This window comes from Podarcis liolepis (assembly GCF_965112155.1).
Source record: "Podarcis liolepis genome assembly, chromosome: 7".
Taxonomy (NCBI): domain Eukaryota; kingdom Metazoa; phylum Chordata; class Lepidosauria; order Squamata; family Lacertidae; genus Podarcis; species Podarcis liolepis.
This window is the reverse complement of record NC_139561.1, coordinates 53919997-53937265: the sequence shown is the minus strand read 5'-3', so window position 1 is coordinate 53937265 and position 17269 is coordinate 53919997. Positions and strand designations below refer to the sequence as shown.

Here is a 17269-nt window from a genome sequence, read left to right as displayed (position 1 = left end):
AGCTTGGAGGGCCACATCTGTTCTCCAGGCCTGAGGTTACCAACCCCTCCTCTAACACTGTTTGTTGGGGACTCAGGGAACAACAGCAGGAGATAAAGGTATTGCTTCTATGTTTGCTTTGGGACTTTCCACTGGGGCATCTGGCTGTCTGCTGTGGGGAAATGGGGTGCCAGTCTAGAGGGACATCTGGCATCCACTAGGGGCTGTTATTATCAGTGCAGCCTATTAACCTGCATAAAGGGTTGCTGTTCATAACTCAGATGTTCCAAGCAAGGGAACATTCAGCCTTATCTGGTTAAAGGGATAGATCACATCAGATGGCTGTCTGGTATGTTTACAGCCTCTTCTAAAGCAATGGGAACCCAAGCAGTATGGTGGAAGCATGTGTGTGGAGTGGAGGCTTTTTGCAATCAGAGGAACAGATTAGCTGATTTGTAGGATCCTCCTCCTCTAGCTCCAGACTACACCCCAAATCTGCCACAGTAAGCTCTTCATGATAAGGTATCATAGATATATTAAGTTGCTGCAATTCACTGTGGAACAGAAATAGGTCAAAATCAAACAAGACTCTCAAACAGCTATGAGTCATCTAACTTCAATGGAATATTTATGACAACTTCAATCCTTCTCTCTCTCATATATATGGACTCAGAGCTCCATTGCAGAAAATAACATGTTGCTCAGTAAGTTAGCTTTCTTCAACCTAGGACCCTCCAGATGTTTTGAACTGCAACTCGCATCAGACCCAGGAATGTTGTGTGAATGCAGCCCCAGGAGGGAGCTGACAGGCAGTCAGCTTGGACCAGTTGTAAGAAGACAGGTTGGGGGTTAAGGGTGAGAGCTGGCTGAGGGCAGAATGAGGTTGGTAAGGCAACACTCCATTTGTCCTAATGGACCAGCCTTCACTGCCCTACTCTCAGGCTTACAGTCTGAAAGGTTGGTTTGGCTAGGACTGACCTGGTGGTTTCCCCATTTCAGGGTGTGCAAGGAAGGGCTGTGCCCAGTTTCTCCTTCTTCTTCACTCATTAAGCAAACTAGGTTACTTATCACGCCACAGTTATAAGTTGTGATCGGATAGGTGAAGACTAAAGCTGCTGAGCTGACTTAAATTATGTAGGATAGTAGGAGAGAGACAACCATGACTAGCAGAACCGAGGGATTGGGGGGGGGGGGAAACCAACGTAAGCTAGAGTGTCAAGTTGGAATTCAAATTTTATGGCAGGGAGTTCTATTAGAGGCTCCTCAAGGGGAGTGGATGATCTTGATGCTCTTTCACTCAAAAAGCTTAAAACTCACTTGACAGAGAACCAATGATTGTACAATAGGGAATTTGCAGATGCTGGCAGATATAAGATTAACAGGCCCTTTTAGCCTAGTAGATTGACCCTCCACCTATGCAGGTTCTTCTAGATTGTGATCCTAAGCACATAGCATCATCCAAAGCATATTTACTCCACTGCTTTCAGTTGGATCACTCCGTCTATAGGCAGAGCTCAGGCAGCCAAAAGGGCACAAAAACCTATGTTGACTTCAGAGATCACTTCCAGCATCAAGAAATGGTAACATGCACGATGGTTCCCAACATCAAGGATCAGGTTTGAGTCTCTGTTTGGATACAATTAGGCACCATTTTGCATCAAGATGACAGACTGAACATTTAAACTGCACTGATTTTAACCTCTGTTTTTTGGTTTCTTACTATTCCCAAGCAGGCTGGGTATGAGAATGCTAGTAGTTTATAAAATACAACAACATTTTATTGCTGTTTGGGGGACAAAGCTCCAACTAGAAAACAATCCAGTCCTTGCAACAAAACTGCTTTTGGACAAGAAGAGAAGAGAAGAGAAGAGAAGAGAAGAGAAGAGAAGAGAAGAGAAGAGAAGAGAAGAGAAGAGAAGAGAAAAATGTACTTCTCTCCCTTTCCCAAGGGGCAAAGGAGTAATTGATCTATCAATTGAATCCAGATTACCGCCTTCAAATTAGGAGCAACCACATTGAAGGAGGCAATCCTCAGCACAATCAATGTCTGATCTCATCTCTTGGCAAAGTGTTTAACGCCTTAGCAATAGTCAATGGGGATGTTGTCAGCAGTGGGGTGGCAGCATGCTGCAGGGGGTGATGCCCTGGATTTGGGTGAGAAAATGTTGGCGGATATGATATATGTTACATATGGGGGTGGGGGTGGGTAGTAAAAAACAAAATAAGGTGTTAATATTCAGACTTTGATAAAAGTGCCAGGGGTCCATAGTGTGTGTGTGTGTGTGTGTGTGTGTGTGTGTGTGTGTGTGTGTGTATTTGGTGAGCCTAATATAAGAACTTAATAAAATGCTCATATATATGCTATTGGTAAGCATCTTAGGATGCTTTTACTCTGCTTTTGGTGTTGCTTTGAGTTCCTTTCTGAAAAGAAAGTGACATGATAATGAAGATGATGATGAAGAAGAAATAAGTGGCAACCTCCTTTCAAAAATTTTGATTGTTTTCCCTCCTCTCCTTCCCCAAATGATGTTTTAGAAAGGTTTCGCTTTGCTCTCATGAGCCCAACAAATGGTAGAAAAAGATATTTTTGATATCTAACAATAAGCAAGAACTTGTATCTTTAAAGGGGGGGAATTGTATATTCTATTTACTGGGAGGGAATAGTTGGTTCAAAGAAACACCTGTGTCACAGGAGATCGCAGACTCTGGATTTCTTTAAGTGGCTTCAGAGCACACAGAATGCAAGTGAGAGCTGATTTTGTTGCCTATCAAAGGAAGCCACCCCAAAGCTGCACAGCTTGTTGAATAATTCAGTGCCCTAAAAATACTGCTGCCTGCCCGTTTGGCTCGGGGTTAGCAGCACAGAGATTTCACATCAGTCGCCATAAAAATGGACCCCGCACGTCCTGTAACATGGGAATCAAAGGTGCAAATAATAAAGAGAAACACAGCACCATATGAATCCCAAGTACAGAGATTATTTATTTATTTGGATGCCATACCATGTGGAGATTTGCAGCAAAGTCAAATAAGAGAAAAAGAAAACAAATAAATCCACAAACCCTGATAGTCCTTAAAAATCCAGAACTCAACCATTCAAAATGTTTCAGTGAATAGTAATTTACTAATCCTTTTTAGTTGAGCATGTCTTTCCTCCAAATACCAATGGGGAAAAAAGGGTGTCTTAACCAGCTGCCTAAAAAGAGATGGAACCAGACAGACCTCAGTAGGGAAGGAGTTCCAGATGCTATGAGCTACCACTAAGGTGAGGATGTGGCTCCAGAACTGGGATTGTAAACTGAATTTCCAATTGTTGCTTTGCAAGCAGGGTTTCTGGTTGTACTGATCAGCAGTTACAGCAAGTCCTGCTGCGATCTCTGACCACGCATCTCCCAAAGGGCTCACTATAACTACAAATCTAAAATGATAAAAACCTTCTATGGAGGATGCCTGCTGCTTCCTTGGGTGGAGGATAGAGATGGGTGTATGGAAACTAACCTAGTGTACAAAGATAACATTGTCATTTGTTGTTCTGCCCACTTTGACCTTTGGCCTTTCCCACCACTGGTGTGTGGCCCTGAGAAGATTTCCCAGAAGGCCCTTGGGCTGAATTAAGTTCTCCAGCACTGCCCTAGCATGAGGTCTTGCCTGTTTAGCAGCATTTTCCTTCTCAACATTCCTCCCTTCTCTCCCCTCCCCTTAATGTACAGTATGCACTGGGTCTACCCCCTTCCAGATCACTCAGTTTTTAAGCCTTTCTTGTCTTCTTCAATACCCTGTGTCAGTGTCCATGACAGACCCTTTCCCTCTGCTGTGGGCATTCTTTCCAGAGCTGGCTCTCCAAGCCCATGGCTCACAGGGAGATAGCCAAGCCGAATCTTCTCCATGCTATCCCAATTTTAGTACATGTGCCAACAAACTGAGTGTTCACATGGGCTCATCTGCTGCGTGTGAATGTAAACGGAGCAAGTACTGGAACCTGAGGAGGAGACTCTGGTTGCAGGGCCCAAGATGTGCAGAGCTTTGCATATGAAAAGACACTTTTAATGCTAAACATTGGCATACGCCATTAGGATCACTCATAGAATTGAGCAGGCTTTTTGCTTTGGGAGCCAATCTGAGCAGGCTGTAAGCAAAGAGTAAGGTTACCATAACTTCCGTCATAGAGCTTCAGTATGCTGATGACAACGTAGTGTGCGCATGCTCAGAGGATGACCTCCAAACCATCCTAAATATCTTTGCAGAAGCTTACGAAACGCTTGGCCTATCACTCAACATCAAAAACAAAAAAACAAAACAAAACAAAGTGCTGCACCAACAAGTACAAAATAACTCTTCTGCAGTGCCACAAATCCAACTCAATGGTGTAACGTTGGAAAATGTCGATCACTTCTCCTACCTAGGCAGTTTTCTTTCCACAAGGGCCAACATTGATGCCAAAATCCAGCATCACCTGAGCTCTGCAAGTGCAGCTTTCTCCCGATTGAAGTGCAGAGTGTTTGAGGACCGGGACATTTGCAGGGAAACCAAATGCTTGTTTACAAAGCTATTGAACTACCAACCGTACTACATATGCTTGTGAAACATGGACCACTTATAAATGCCATCTCCAACTCCTTGAAAGATTTCATCAACAGTGTCTCCGAAAATTTTTACACAACACTTGGGAAGACAGGCGAACTAATTTCAGTGTACTGGAAGAAGCAAAGATCACCAGAGTTGAAGCAATGATTCTTCAACATCAACTTCGTTGGACTGGTCATGTTGTGCAATGCCTGATTTTCGTCTTCCAAAGCAACTACTCTATTCTGAACTTAAAAATGGAAAGCGTGATGCTGGCGGTCAACAAAAGAGGTTTAAAGACTGTCTCAAGGCAAATCTAAAAAAATGTAGTATAAACATTGACAGCTGGGAAACACTGGTCTGTGAGCGTTCCAGTTGGAGAACAGCCTTTACCAAAGGTGTTATGGGCTTTGAAGACACTCAAACTCAGGACGCAAGGGAGAAACAAGCTAGGAGGAAGACATGCTTGGCAAATCCACACCGTGATCCACTCTCACCCAGAAACCAGTGTCCCAACTGTGGAAGGATGTGTGGATCCAGAATTGGCCTCCACAGTCACTTATGGACTCATTGTTAAAACCGTGTTTATGGAAGACAATCTTACTTGGCTAGGAGTGATCGCCAAAGAGAAGAGAAAGCATTCATTCATATTTTATTAAAATGTCTAATGATAAAGCAACATGGCAGGCTTATAAATAATGGCAATTCGTGGACTCATGCATTAATGCTTAATGAACCTGCTTGCATGGCATTGGTAAAAAGAAAATGTCTGCATCCTACAACTGCTGACATTTCCAAACTGCCCCCCCCCGGGTCCTAAAAAGCCCACAGACGCAGCTTAAGAGTTGTTGCACACAACCATCATGGGGGGGGGGGAAACTTTGGCCTCTGTTTCTGCAAGGTGAAAGGCCTCGTAAAATTGTCTCTCTCTCACATACACACCCCAGCCAATTTGGAAAGAATCCACATGCTTTCAAGAAAGCAAGGCTCAGAATGTGGCAACCTATAATCTTGCCACATGGAATCCAAATTCTGTTGGTTGTCAATAAACAGCTAGAAACCTATTTCCCAATGCAAAGCATGGCTGCAAGCAATTTTCCATGGTGCTTACTAGGATTTAAAAAAAGAGATGAGTGAGGTTACAAATTAAAGTACAGAATGTGTAAGTTTGTGGCAAAACAGTATTTATGTCAATTTATTAGTTTATTAGCTTTTCCTCGCATCTCCCTTTGAGTAAACTTGACAAAAGAAAACCTAACATAAACATAGAGTGCAGCTTTTGACGTCTCTGCAGCTATTAGCTGAGGGAGCACAAGTGCACATTTTACACAAGTATATGCATTTTTGTACACATTGCTTGGCTGGAGAACAGCATTGCAAAATTCAGTAATGTGCAAATTTCATAGAATTTCTGTGTTCTGTGTTTCTCCCCCCATCCCTAGAACTGGCCTGATTTGTACCTCCTGAATTAATTACCTGGTTGGAAATCCATTGGCTTTTGTGCTTCCTGAATATTCCAACATAATTTGACAGCTCAAAAAAAAAGTGTCAAAATATTTCTAAATATATATTTTGAGGCAAAATAGGCTTAGAAAAACACATTTTGAGAAAAATACCCTTAATAGATGTCATTACATGTGAATTTCATGAGGATTTTTTTTAAAGTAAAAGATATAATTCGCAGATTGATGAAAAATGAAACAAAATGGATGCTGAAATGAACACATGCATATAGTGACTTGGCCATCTGTCATTATGTTCCACCTCCACTGTTATGCCTCTGGATACCAGAGGCTGGGAATCGCAGGTGGGTAGAGTCCTGTTGCGCTCGTCTCCAGTTCTTGGGGTTTCCACAGGCATTTGGTTGGCAACTGTGAGAACAGGATGCTGGACTAGATGGGCCATTGGCCAGATCCAGCAGGCTCTTTTAGGCTTTTATTTATGTGTGTGGCACTATTTGTGCCAGCCTTGCCTGCATGTTCAACATCCCTGCCAGTCCCACCCTCCCCCCTCCTCTGCTAAATTTTGTGTACTGAGCATGAAGAATATGAAGGTCCGCAGGGAGACCTCCAGTTGAACATGGTTAGAATCTGCTTTTCAGTCAGGAATCAGCTGGGCTAGCACACACCACCACACCTTGAGCCTAAACACCAGGGGAAGTGGTGCCCTACTGATTTTGAACTCTACCTCTCATCAGTCCAGGCCAGCATGTCCAACAGTGAGGAATGATGGGAATTGCAGCTGAGTAACATCTGGAGAGCACCACACAGTGCTACTCATGCTTTGAACGCTTGAAGAGGGCTAGCAACTTGGCAGATTCCTCATTTTTTCAAAAATACAAGGAAACAGTACTGGACTACACAGAAATGGCAAAGCTGACAATGAAATTAAGAGATCAAAATGATGAACTTTTCCTAGAGAAATGGAGGTCTTTCATGGACTATTAAAAAAACCACGATAGTCAAATGAAATTGTGGGCAGGATTCAAGATAAAAGCAGCAGAAGAAAAATGATGAAATAATTGTCGTAGAGAAACGTTTGGCAACAGATAAAGATATAATGCAGTAGAAAATGTCTGTTTCCAACGCTTTGGAAACAGGGGTGGAAAGTCAATTTATGAAAGAATGTAACTATTTGATATGAAGATTATGGTGAAAATGTTTGAAAATTTAATTTCAAAAAATATACTACAAAAGAAAATTACAACGAAACAGCAAGAAGTCAGAGTACAGATCGAGTAGAAAAAAATCCCACAGAGGATTCTGAAAGTTTGGGGCTGGGTGCCTCTGAGGTGAGAGACAAGCAAGCAACAGTACGTTCCCCGAGAAGCAGTGTGTGAAGTGTTTCTGAGAAATCCCAGCCTTCACCACCAACACATTTCACTACATGCAAATCAAACGCTTTGCCTTCTTTGCTGCTTCTACAGGAGAGAGACGACAGAATTAGAACATTGGGGAGGTCTGATCAGCACTGCAAAGGGAAATATTGGCATAATTAGGAAACTTACTGACTGTCATGGCTTCAGTCGGTGACCCAGAAGATGACTACCTGAAGAAGGGCGTGGCCTTACATGAGCATAGTGGACCCAGCTGGCTCTGCTGGGTCGGACGTAGTCCAAAAACATCTGGAGGGCACCGGGGAGGGGGAAGGCTGTTCTCATGTGCCATTCTGCCCTCCTTTTTAACAGTTCTCATCTGGCAGCCTCCCAGGTTCCCCACAGATAAGGCTGTGGTCACATATTGCTTTGTGAGTGACTAACGTTATCTCCTGGTTCTACCTGGTGAGGGGAGAGGAAGTCAAAGTATTCTGTTCAAAAATCGTATTAGGCCAATATTTCTGAAGAAGAAATGTGCTGGGTGTGTGTGTGTGTGTGTGTGTGTGTGTCCCTTCACTTGAAAACATGCCTTAATCTCAGAGCGGAATCAGCTTTTAGGCCTTCATTCTTGGTTACCTAGCAACCCTGTTTGCTTCTTGTTTATGGACGGCATTCTTCTGTTCTCTCGGCCACAGTGATGCATTGTCATTTAAAATTTTTATATATATCAGCAAAAGCCCAGACCTTTGAACTTTGCCAAAACATACAAATGGCACCAAATTGCCACTCATCAGCAGCGATCCCTTTTAAGCCTGCTCTATTTATTTTTTAAGGGATCAAAGTGCCCCTTCTGGAGTCATATAAATCAGGGGCTCTTGAACACTGATCAGTGAGACTCACCAAGTCAATCTGAGTCCTTCAAAGGGTAAGGGAATTTTTCTCTCTTGTGCAGCAGCAACAGATTGACTTTGTTTTTACTGCTAGAGCAGGGGTAGTCAACTGAGTGCCCTCCAGGTGGTGTTGGACTCCAACTCCCATCAGCCCCAGCCAAGGTGGCCAGTGGCCAAGGACAATGGGAGCTGGACAACAATGTCTTGCGAGGGACCCCTGTTGGTGAATCCTGTCCTAGAAGAAGGAAAAGCCAAGAGACAGCCCCACTTTCTAAACTATTTTATTTTGGCTTTATTCCGTTTATTTATTTCATTCAATGCAATTTCACATATAAAAACAATTTCAAATTTAATTCAGTTACAGACTGGGATAAGAACACCTTCCCCGCCCCGTGTGTGTGTGTGTGTGTGTGTGTGTGTGTGTTATAGGCTAGTCTAAGCTGAGTGGTTAATGTGCCTTTAGAACATTGGTGAGGAAGCCACCCTCCCTGATCATTGATTGTGCTTGCTAAGGCTGATGGGAGTTGTAGTCCAAAATTCACTGGAGGGCATGAGGTTGGCAAAGACTGGTCTTATTATTGTTCTTTTAGTCACCTTGCATTGCCACCTCTTTACCTCAAACTGCTTGAATGGGTGTTCTTGTCTAGGCAACTTGTTAATGTTGATTCCTGTACAGATCACAGAATACCAATAAACCTTTCAATTAATTTCACTGAGAATCTTAAGTCTGTGGTTCTTGTTCATGGTTCAGTTTTACCCACTGAGATGCAAAGTCAAACCCGGATTAATGAATGATTCCTGGCTGTAGCGAACAAGTAATGAAGTAAGGCTAGAAGATGGCCGGATCCTACAAATGGCAGGGTGTTCAACCTGCATTTTGCCCTCCCCAACAACCCAGGCATCTGGACCATGGGTGTGTACACAAACAACTATGAACTGTATTTTGTGCATAAACAGTTTTTAATCAGTGTACACACGTTGTCGTCCTTGTCGTACATAGTGTTGGCGCATTTTGGTGTTTTGAACGTGCCTTTTGGTAGATGATTGTAAGTCATCTTACACCTTACAACCCATTCTGATGTGCCCTTTGCCTTGTGGGGAAACTGCCAAGTGCCTTCTCACTGGGAACTTCCTACTGGGGAGGGTCTTATGACATTGACTGCCTGTGTTTGGTTAGCCACTCCCCCACCCTTCCATGGAGATTCACCTGAGCCATCTGGTACTCTGGACCTTGAAGATAATCAAACTGTTTTTGTAAAAAAAAATTCCCCCCATGTATTGTTGTTGTTGTTTAGTCGTTTAGTCATGTCCGACTCTTCGTGACCCCATGGACCAGAGCACACCAGGCACACCTGTCTTCTACTGTCTCCCGCAGTTTGGTCAGACTCATGCTGGTAGCTTCGAGAACACTGTCCAACCATCTCGTCCTCTGTCATCACCTTCTCCTTGTGCCCTCCATCTTTCCCAACATCAGGGTCTTTTCCAGGGAGTCTTGTCTTCTCATGAGATGGCCAAAGTACTGGAGCCTCAACTTCACGATCTGTCCTTCCAGTGAGCACTCAGGGATGATTTCCTTAAGAATGGAAAGGTTAGATCTTCTTGCAGTTCATGGGACTCTCAAGGGTCTCCTCCAGCACCATATATTTCAGTCTTTGGAGAATTGCTTAAGTTTCACTAATGCTCTTTAAAATAAGGGTATTCCATTAAGAGTTTGTATTCTGTAGGAGGAGAGGCAGAAACAACCAGAAGTAACTCTTGCTCCTTTGTATTTGAACACAACTGGAAAGGGTAGGCCGCCTTCTACCATTAAGCATTTAATATTTCTTAAGTAATCTCTCCAGTTTATCAAAATCCAAAACCTTGATCAACATTTTGATATGTAATAAAAAAAATTCTTCCAGTAGCACCTTAGAGACCAACTAAGTTTGTTATTGGTATGAACTTTCGTGTGCATGCACACTTCTTCAGATACACTGAAACAGAAGTCACCAGACCCTTCTATATAGTGAGAGGGTAGGGAGGGGTATTACTCAGAAGGTGGTGGGAATGGCATGCACACAAAAGCTCATACCAATAGCAAACTTAGTTGGTCTCTGCTACTGGAAGGAATTCTTTTATTTTGTTTCGACTACAGCAGACCAACACGGTTACCTACCTGTATTTTGATATGTAGTCATGAAGTTGCCTGTGTGGTACAAGCAGAGTCGGCCTACCCATGAGGTGGGATGAATCAGCTGCTTCAGGCAGGGAAAGCACAAGAGGTGACTTTCCTCCTGCCCCACCACTTCTGCCACTGGTGGATGCCCCCTCTTGATGGGGGTGTTCTGGTGTGCCACTTTGTTGCTCATTTTCTTTGCCCTAGGGGTGGAGAAGACAAGTGCCAGGGCCTTGTGGACTGCTCCCCCTCCTGCTGACTTTGGCAAGAGGGGGGTGTTCTGGTGCACAATGGAAGTGGGTCATGATGCAGTGGTGGGGGGCAGGGAGTGGCACATTCCTATTTCGCCTCAGGGAGCAAAATGGGACAAGCCGCTCCTGGGAACAAGGGAAGGAAACTTCTGGCTCAGAAATAAGCAGGGCCATTTCCCAATTTTTTGAGGGGTTGGAGGTAGTATTTTAACCTCCCCAGCTAATCCAGCATAAACCAGTGAGAAGCATAGCTGTCAACTTTTCCCTTTTCTTGCGAGGAATCCTATTCGGAATAAGGGAATTTCCCTTAAAAAAGGGGAAACGTTGACAGCTATAGTGAGAAGTTACTTCTCGCTAAAGGAAACTGAAAGAAATTAGTGTGGACCAATGGATTTAAGGAATGATTTCCATTTGCTTTTCTTAATGGTAGCACTCTTGCTTGCACACCATCCTCTTTGTACACGGTTGGCCAAAAGTGGTCACCATATTACAGATTACTTTTGCTATGCTTTAAGTCAATTTCAGATCAGCAGTGCCAAACAAAATTAGAAAAAGTCTGGCCTCCTTCAAGTACTTGCTGACAGGAGAAGACAAGGCTATGGGTCCATCCCATAATAACATTTGTCCGCAGAAGCATTCCTGTGAAAAACAAGGCTATGGACACATGCTCCTGTTTGTAGCACAAATAAGTGGCCTTTGCTCAATACAGAATTGTGCACGACTGTCCTCAACATGCTGCTTTCAGTCAAGATTGATCCTAATCCTGCAGTCCACAAGTGGGTGTGTGGTTACTTGTTATGCATTTGTAAACCTTCCCCTTTATTAGGTTATGCAGGCATTTTCCTCCCTACACATGGTGAATGAAGAAGGAAATGGTAATCTTAGTATGCACCCACCCAGAACATCATTGTGCAGGTCTGGTAGACACCCCCTCTCCTGCATTGCTGGGTCTGCCTCCATCCATTTTCTAATGGACACACTGGGTGTGGGTGTGGGTGTGGCTGTAACGCACAAACGTTCTGCATGGAACTTTTACTTTTGAAATGAACCTTGTTTGGGTAAGCGCATATTTCATGGATATTAAATATGCAATAGGTCCAGATTGTGTGCAGACTATGTGGGATGTGTGTGTGTACATTCAGTGTAGGATATAATGTTGTGTGTACACAACCCAAGATTAGGTAGATTCCTAGAGAGAACACCAGAATATATTTTCAAAAGGTAGTCTTCAGCTAAGAAGGAAGCATTCCGGGAGGTTAGATACATTTTTACAAAATCTTTGAAATCTGTGTGTTGATTGATAACATATATAAATGTGCCCCCGTGTGGTGAAAGGAAGCCATAGCCATAGCCTTTTTATCCCCGATTTTCAGCAGCCAAAGCCACCACAGCAGCAGCATTGTTGGTTAGATTGTATTATTATTTCCAAATCATATAGTGCTCAGGCACCCCTTATGGCAGCCTGCCCTCTAGATGTTTCGGACAACAACTCCAATTATTCTCAGCCAGCATGTGGGGCTGGGGTTGATGCAAGTTATAGTCCAAAACATCTTGAGGACACCAGATGTCATGAGTCCCATGGAGACATCTTAGAGGGAGTGACTGGATGCTAAGGAGGAATGGGGGGAGATCGGGGAGCCGGAGATGGGGGACCTGGATCCTGGAGAGGGACCTGGTGGGTTGTCGGGTCCCATGACATTAAATACCCCAAGACAGACATCACCCTTTGATGCCTTACCCTGGAAGCAAAGATCTCATCTCTCTTGTGGAGGCATCTGGGCCAAAGTCAGATGTCGTCAGCACTGACTCTGCCCTCATCTCCATGCATGCGTCAGTGCCAGTGGAAGGAAATTTCATGGAGTCAGCTTCTGTGGAGGAATAGCTGCTTGCTTACCCAGTCCTGAGGCTCAGAGCACAAACAGCACAAACAGAGTTGCCTGCCCTGTTCTTCAAAAGGAGATAGGGTGTGAATCAAGGGTTGGAACATTGCCTTAGCTATATCCAGCTAAGTTTGCCATGCTTCACTTGTTTATAACCTGTAGACCCATGTTCAGCTGCTGTAGTGATTTGCTCAATAAAGCTCTCCAAACTTCCAGATGTGGCGACAACTCCAGTTCCATGACTGAAGAGGAGAACCAAGTTGGTGACGACTGCCTTATAGGACATGGCTTATGGACCAGGCCTGTTTGTAACATTGACAAATGGTGTGGGGGTAGAGGTATCTAGTGCCCTGCACAGCGATATGCCAACCCCACAGCAGCCCTTGGAAAATGGCTAGCTTTCCCAAGGACTACTGACATTACATTAGGCTTTGAGGAAAGTACATCTCCCAGAGGCTCCTGGAACCCTGGCATGGCCCCCAAATTCCCCACCCCACCTAATGATTTCATAGCTGTGGTGAGATCTGAGTGGGGATTCCTTGTTTCCAGGGCTCTCTTTTAGGCACTGCACCCAGTCACATCATTCATTAGCTGCATGAGCCACAGAAGGACTGCAGAAGATTGTTACATCTGTGGCTAGAATTCTGTAAAGTCTGACTTATGATGGCCTCATCAGTCAGAAAGGTAAAGGTAAAGGTACCCCTGACCATTAGGTCCAGTCATGGACGACTCTGGGGTTGCGCACTCATCTCGCTCTATAGGCTGAGGGAGCTGCCGTTTGTCCGCAGACATCTTCCGGGTCATGTGGCCAGCATGACTAAGCCACTTCTGGCGAACCAGAGCAGTGCACAGAAACGCCGTTTACCTTCCTGCCAGAGCAGTACCTATTTATCTACTTGCACTTGATGTGCTTTTGAACTGCTAAGTGGGCAGGAGCTGGGACCAAGCAACGGGAGCTCACCCCATCACGGGGATTCGAACAGGTGACCTTCCAATTGGCAAGCCCTAGGCTGTGTGGTTTAGATCACAGCACCACCCAAGTCATATGTTGGCCTAATATGACAGGCAGAGGCAACTCCAGTTTTGCCCCACCTTTCTCTCTAGTGAGTTCTATAAGGAAGACACTGAAACTAAGGAGGAGGAGGAAACTGACAGGCAGGGCTATCTCCTGCATCATTTGCAAGAAGACAGGGCTGAGAGCAGACTGTGGTTGGTGAGACTGTGCCCCATTCGCCCTAATGGAACAGCCTCCACAAAATGTCAGAGTGGATGCTTAGAAGATTTTGCTGGTGTGGCACCTCGTTCTTTCACAACCTCCATTTCTAGCACATTCCCCGAGTCGCTTCTGTGCCATTTGGGTCTTCCTCATTGAAAGCACGACAGTGTTTATTGTGGGTAATGGAGCACTGCACTTTTTTAATGGTAGTGGATGGCTTTAAATGCATAGAAAGATTTATGAAATAAGTCGGGCATGAATGTCTAAGAGAAGATTACTGCGAGTAAAAACAATTATATACTTAAACAAAGGCGGGGAAGGGTTTTAACGGCATCTTAAAAGTTATTTAAATCTGGTTAAATGTGTGTGCGGGTTTTTTAAAGGTTAGAGGAAAGATTAGTTTCAGCAAATTACTCAACAAGTTTTTTAAAATAGGAAAATTGCTGACCGAGACATTTCTGGGTGGATAATTGTGCAGCCTAATTAGAGGTGTTTTTGAGGACCAACAAAGCCCCTTATATTTAAGATGGACAGCTTTAGAGTTAAAAAAATATGAGCCCTTCTGGAAGGTGGAGCCAGGATAAGCCATGGTGGAGCCAAATTAGAACTTGGTGGATTTTGGAAAAGAGGCTTGTAGATCATTTATCTGGGTAGATCCTGGGTAATGGAACAGAGCCTGGTGGATCATTGAAAGAGCCCTGATGTTTTTAACATGGGAGGGCATCCCCCAAACATTGGTGGGCTCCAAAGGGTTGGGAAACCAGGAGTTGGTCCCCTGGTAGCTGTTCTGGCTTTGCTTTGTGGAATGACAGTGGTGTTATTGCAAAGGAACAGAGGGAGGAACATTGGTTTGAGTAATATGATCTCAAATAGCGGCAGCAATAACATTCTGGGCAGGCAGGTGCTTAATCAGTCTCCGGAACCTTTGCCATATCTAATGCAAGCACACGCCCTGATTCAGCCATTAATTTTCCCTGAATGGTTTCCTCCAGCAAGCCTCTTCCACTAGTAATTAGACTGAATCTCAATTTGCATTTCCTGGAAAAGTGCCACTGCCTCCTCCAGGACTCTGAGTTCTGTTTAGCCACAAACCCTTCAGGACCACACTGCAGTAGTGAACGTGCACTGATATGCCTGGGAATGACTCAGACTTCTTCAGTTATTGATCGATTGATCAGTTGTGTTTATAGATTGGGGTTCTGCCAAGGCACCCAAGGCGGTTTACATTTTTAAAATCCTAAGTCAAATTAATGATATAAAATCTAAAATTGGTTGGGGAAGAGGACAAGAAGACAGTATGACTGGAGCAGGCTCTGATGTTGTCTTGGCTTCCCTCCCCCACCTTGCTCTCTCTCTCCCCCCCCGGCAGATGTATAATAATAGTATTATTATTATTATTATTATTATTATTATTATTATTATTATTAACCACCCAGCAGGTCTGCTTCAAAAAGTGGGCTGAACAAATACCTCCTTCATCCCTAATTATAATGGCAAATACATGTCAATGTACTCAATATAAAACTCATTGGGGGCAAAAATGAATAAATAAAAGAAAATAAAAACCCCAACTTTACATATGCCTGGATGGGGACTCAGCCAGGGCTTTTTCTGCAAAAGCACCTGAAATTCAGAACTCCCTCCCATATCAAGCCCACCAGGCACCTTCATTATTACCTTTTAGGCAACTTCCCGTCTCTTCTTAATGATATTTATTGGTTCTATGTGTAACATGAGCAGGATCTAAAGTGGTTTAGAAATGGTTGCATGGGGGGGGGCTCAGTTCTGAGTGAGACTAGTCAGGAGCGGAAGCTCATATCCTGCACATGTCCCAGAAAAACTGGGAAATCCTGTTTGTATTGCGAGAGCACAGTGGCCATTTTGATTGCCATGATCTTGCACGATTTTGCAACACAATTCCTCCCCAAAAAAGTGCTTTAGGAGGGCTGTGATCTCGTGTAGCCATACCCAGAAAAGCTTTGGTGGGGGACACCACAGCATGAAATTGTGCGAGATCATGGCAACCAAAATGGCTGCTGTGCTCTCGCAATCAAAATGGGAGGATGGTGTCTGAGAAAATGGTGTCCTTGATTTTGGCTTCAAGGTGTTGGAGGGTATGGATGCCTTGAAGGCACGACCAGTTTCAGTTTTGTATATGGTTTGGTAGTAGAACGTTTGCTCCGAACCTGATTGTGGATCCTTTGTAATCTTGTAAATACTGCACTATGTCTCTCTCTTCCTTCCCTCCCCCATTGGTTTATTGTTTCTTGACTGCTCTAGCTTTGTGTTTTATATATTATCTTTATATATTTTCTTTTGTTATCATCCCCCACACTTCCACATTTTTATATTTATTGTTGATAGTGGCCATGAGGCTTCAACAAGGCAGGATCTACATTTCCACACAAATAAAATGGAACAGAGAGATTCGCAAAGATGCTACTGCATTCCTGTATCAATAGCAACAGGAGGATTCCCATTCTATGTGGGAAAATACACCTCATGCCCTGGCCGAGCTGACGATAATGGTCACCATTCAAAGGACATGCCTGCGTTCTCCCCTAAGCAGATGCCGGCCAGGCAATGTCACTCTGGAGGACAACACAAGAATCAACATATTGAAGAGGCCTTTAAATTGCATGGTTAAAAAGCACCAGCCCCCCCCCATTTCTCCTTTAGAAGAGCAATTTTATTTCTGTAATCAGTCCTTTGTGCAAATGTTAGAGAGTTAAGAAGAAGTGCAAACAAATGCTTATTTCCAATGGGCCTTTGACATTGGCAAGTGACACATTGGATGTCTAAAGCTGCTAAAACGTTGAGGCACACACCCAGAAAGCCATATGCCCAAAGTTCATTCCCGAGGCTGGTTCCATTTAAGGACTTGTGAATACTAGGCGGGTTGGGGGCATCAGAAGTTGTCTGAGAGTTGGTTGGTGTGAGAGCATTTCTGGAACCAGAGGGACCTAGAGGGCTTCCTTAGATGTGCCTGACATTTAAGCTGGCACACCAAAGTTATTGGGGTTTTTTGTTAAGTACTCTCAGTCAATCTGAGATCTCATGTTGAGGCCTAACAAAGACATATGTTGAACTTAAGCTGTTCATTTCTTTATAAAGCAAAACCAGCACTTACGGGGATGAAATAACTTACTTTTTATAAAGCTTTGCCAAGAGTTAGCATTCAGTCAACTATGCAATGTATGGCTTCAGTATGTCAATACTATACTGCCATCGTCCCGGAAAAACTGGGACATCCTGTTTTGTTTTTGTTTTACTGTGAAAGCACATTAAAAATGCACTGCGAGATTGTGCGAGATCATGGCTCTCATGATAAAAAAAATGGGAAGATGGTGTCCAGGAAGACAGCATTCATTATTTTGGCTTCAAAGTGTTGGAGGGTATGCTATACCTTGCTCTAATCTGCTGTCACAGATTACACACAGTCCTTGTTTAGACTTTGCCAACAAAAGAAATAGGATTGACAAAGTGTTGTTGTTGATTACATTTGCATCTCACCTTTCCT

The 17269-nt window shown here is 43.8% G+C and overlaps 1 long non-coding RNA gene across 1 annotated transcript; it reads right to left on the bottom strand.

Annotated features, from left to right (window-relative positions):
• Positions 1-7188: 7188 nt before the first annotated feature.
• Positions 7189-7969, bottom strand: LOC310711736. The gene is made up of 2 exons (XR_014528622.1): positions 7550-7969; positions 7189-7462 (listed from the first exon to the last, which is right to left on the bottom strand). It is a non-coding gene; the product is annotated as an uncharacterized lncRNA (long non-coding RNA).
• Between the last annotated feature and the right edge of the window lie 9300 nt (positions 7970-17269).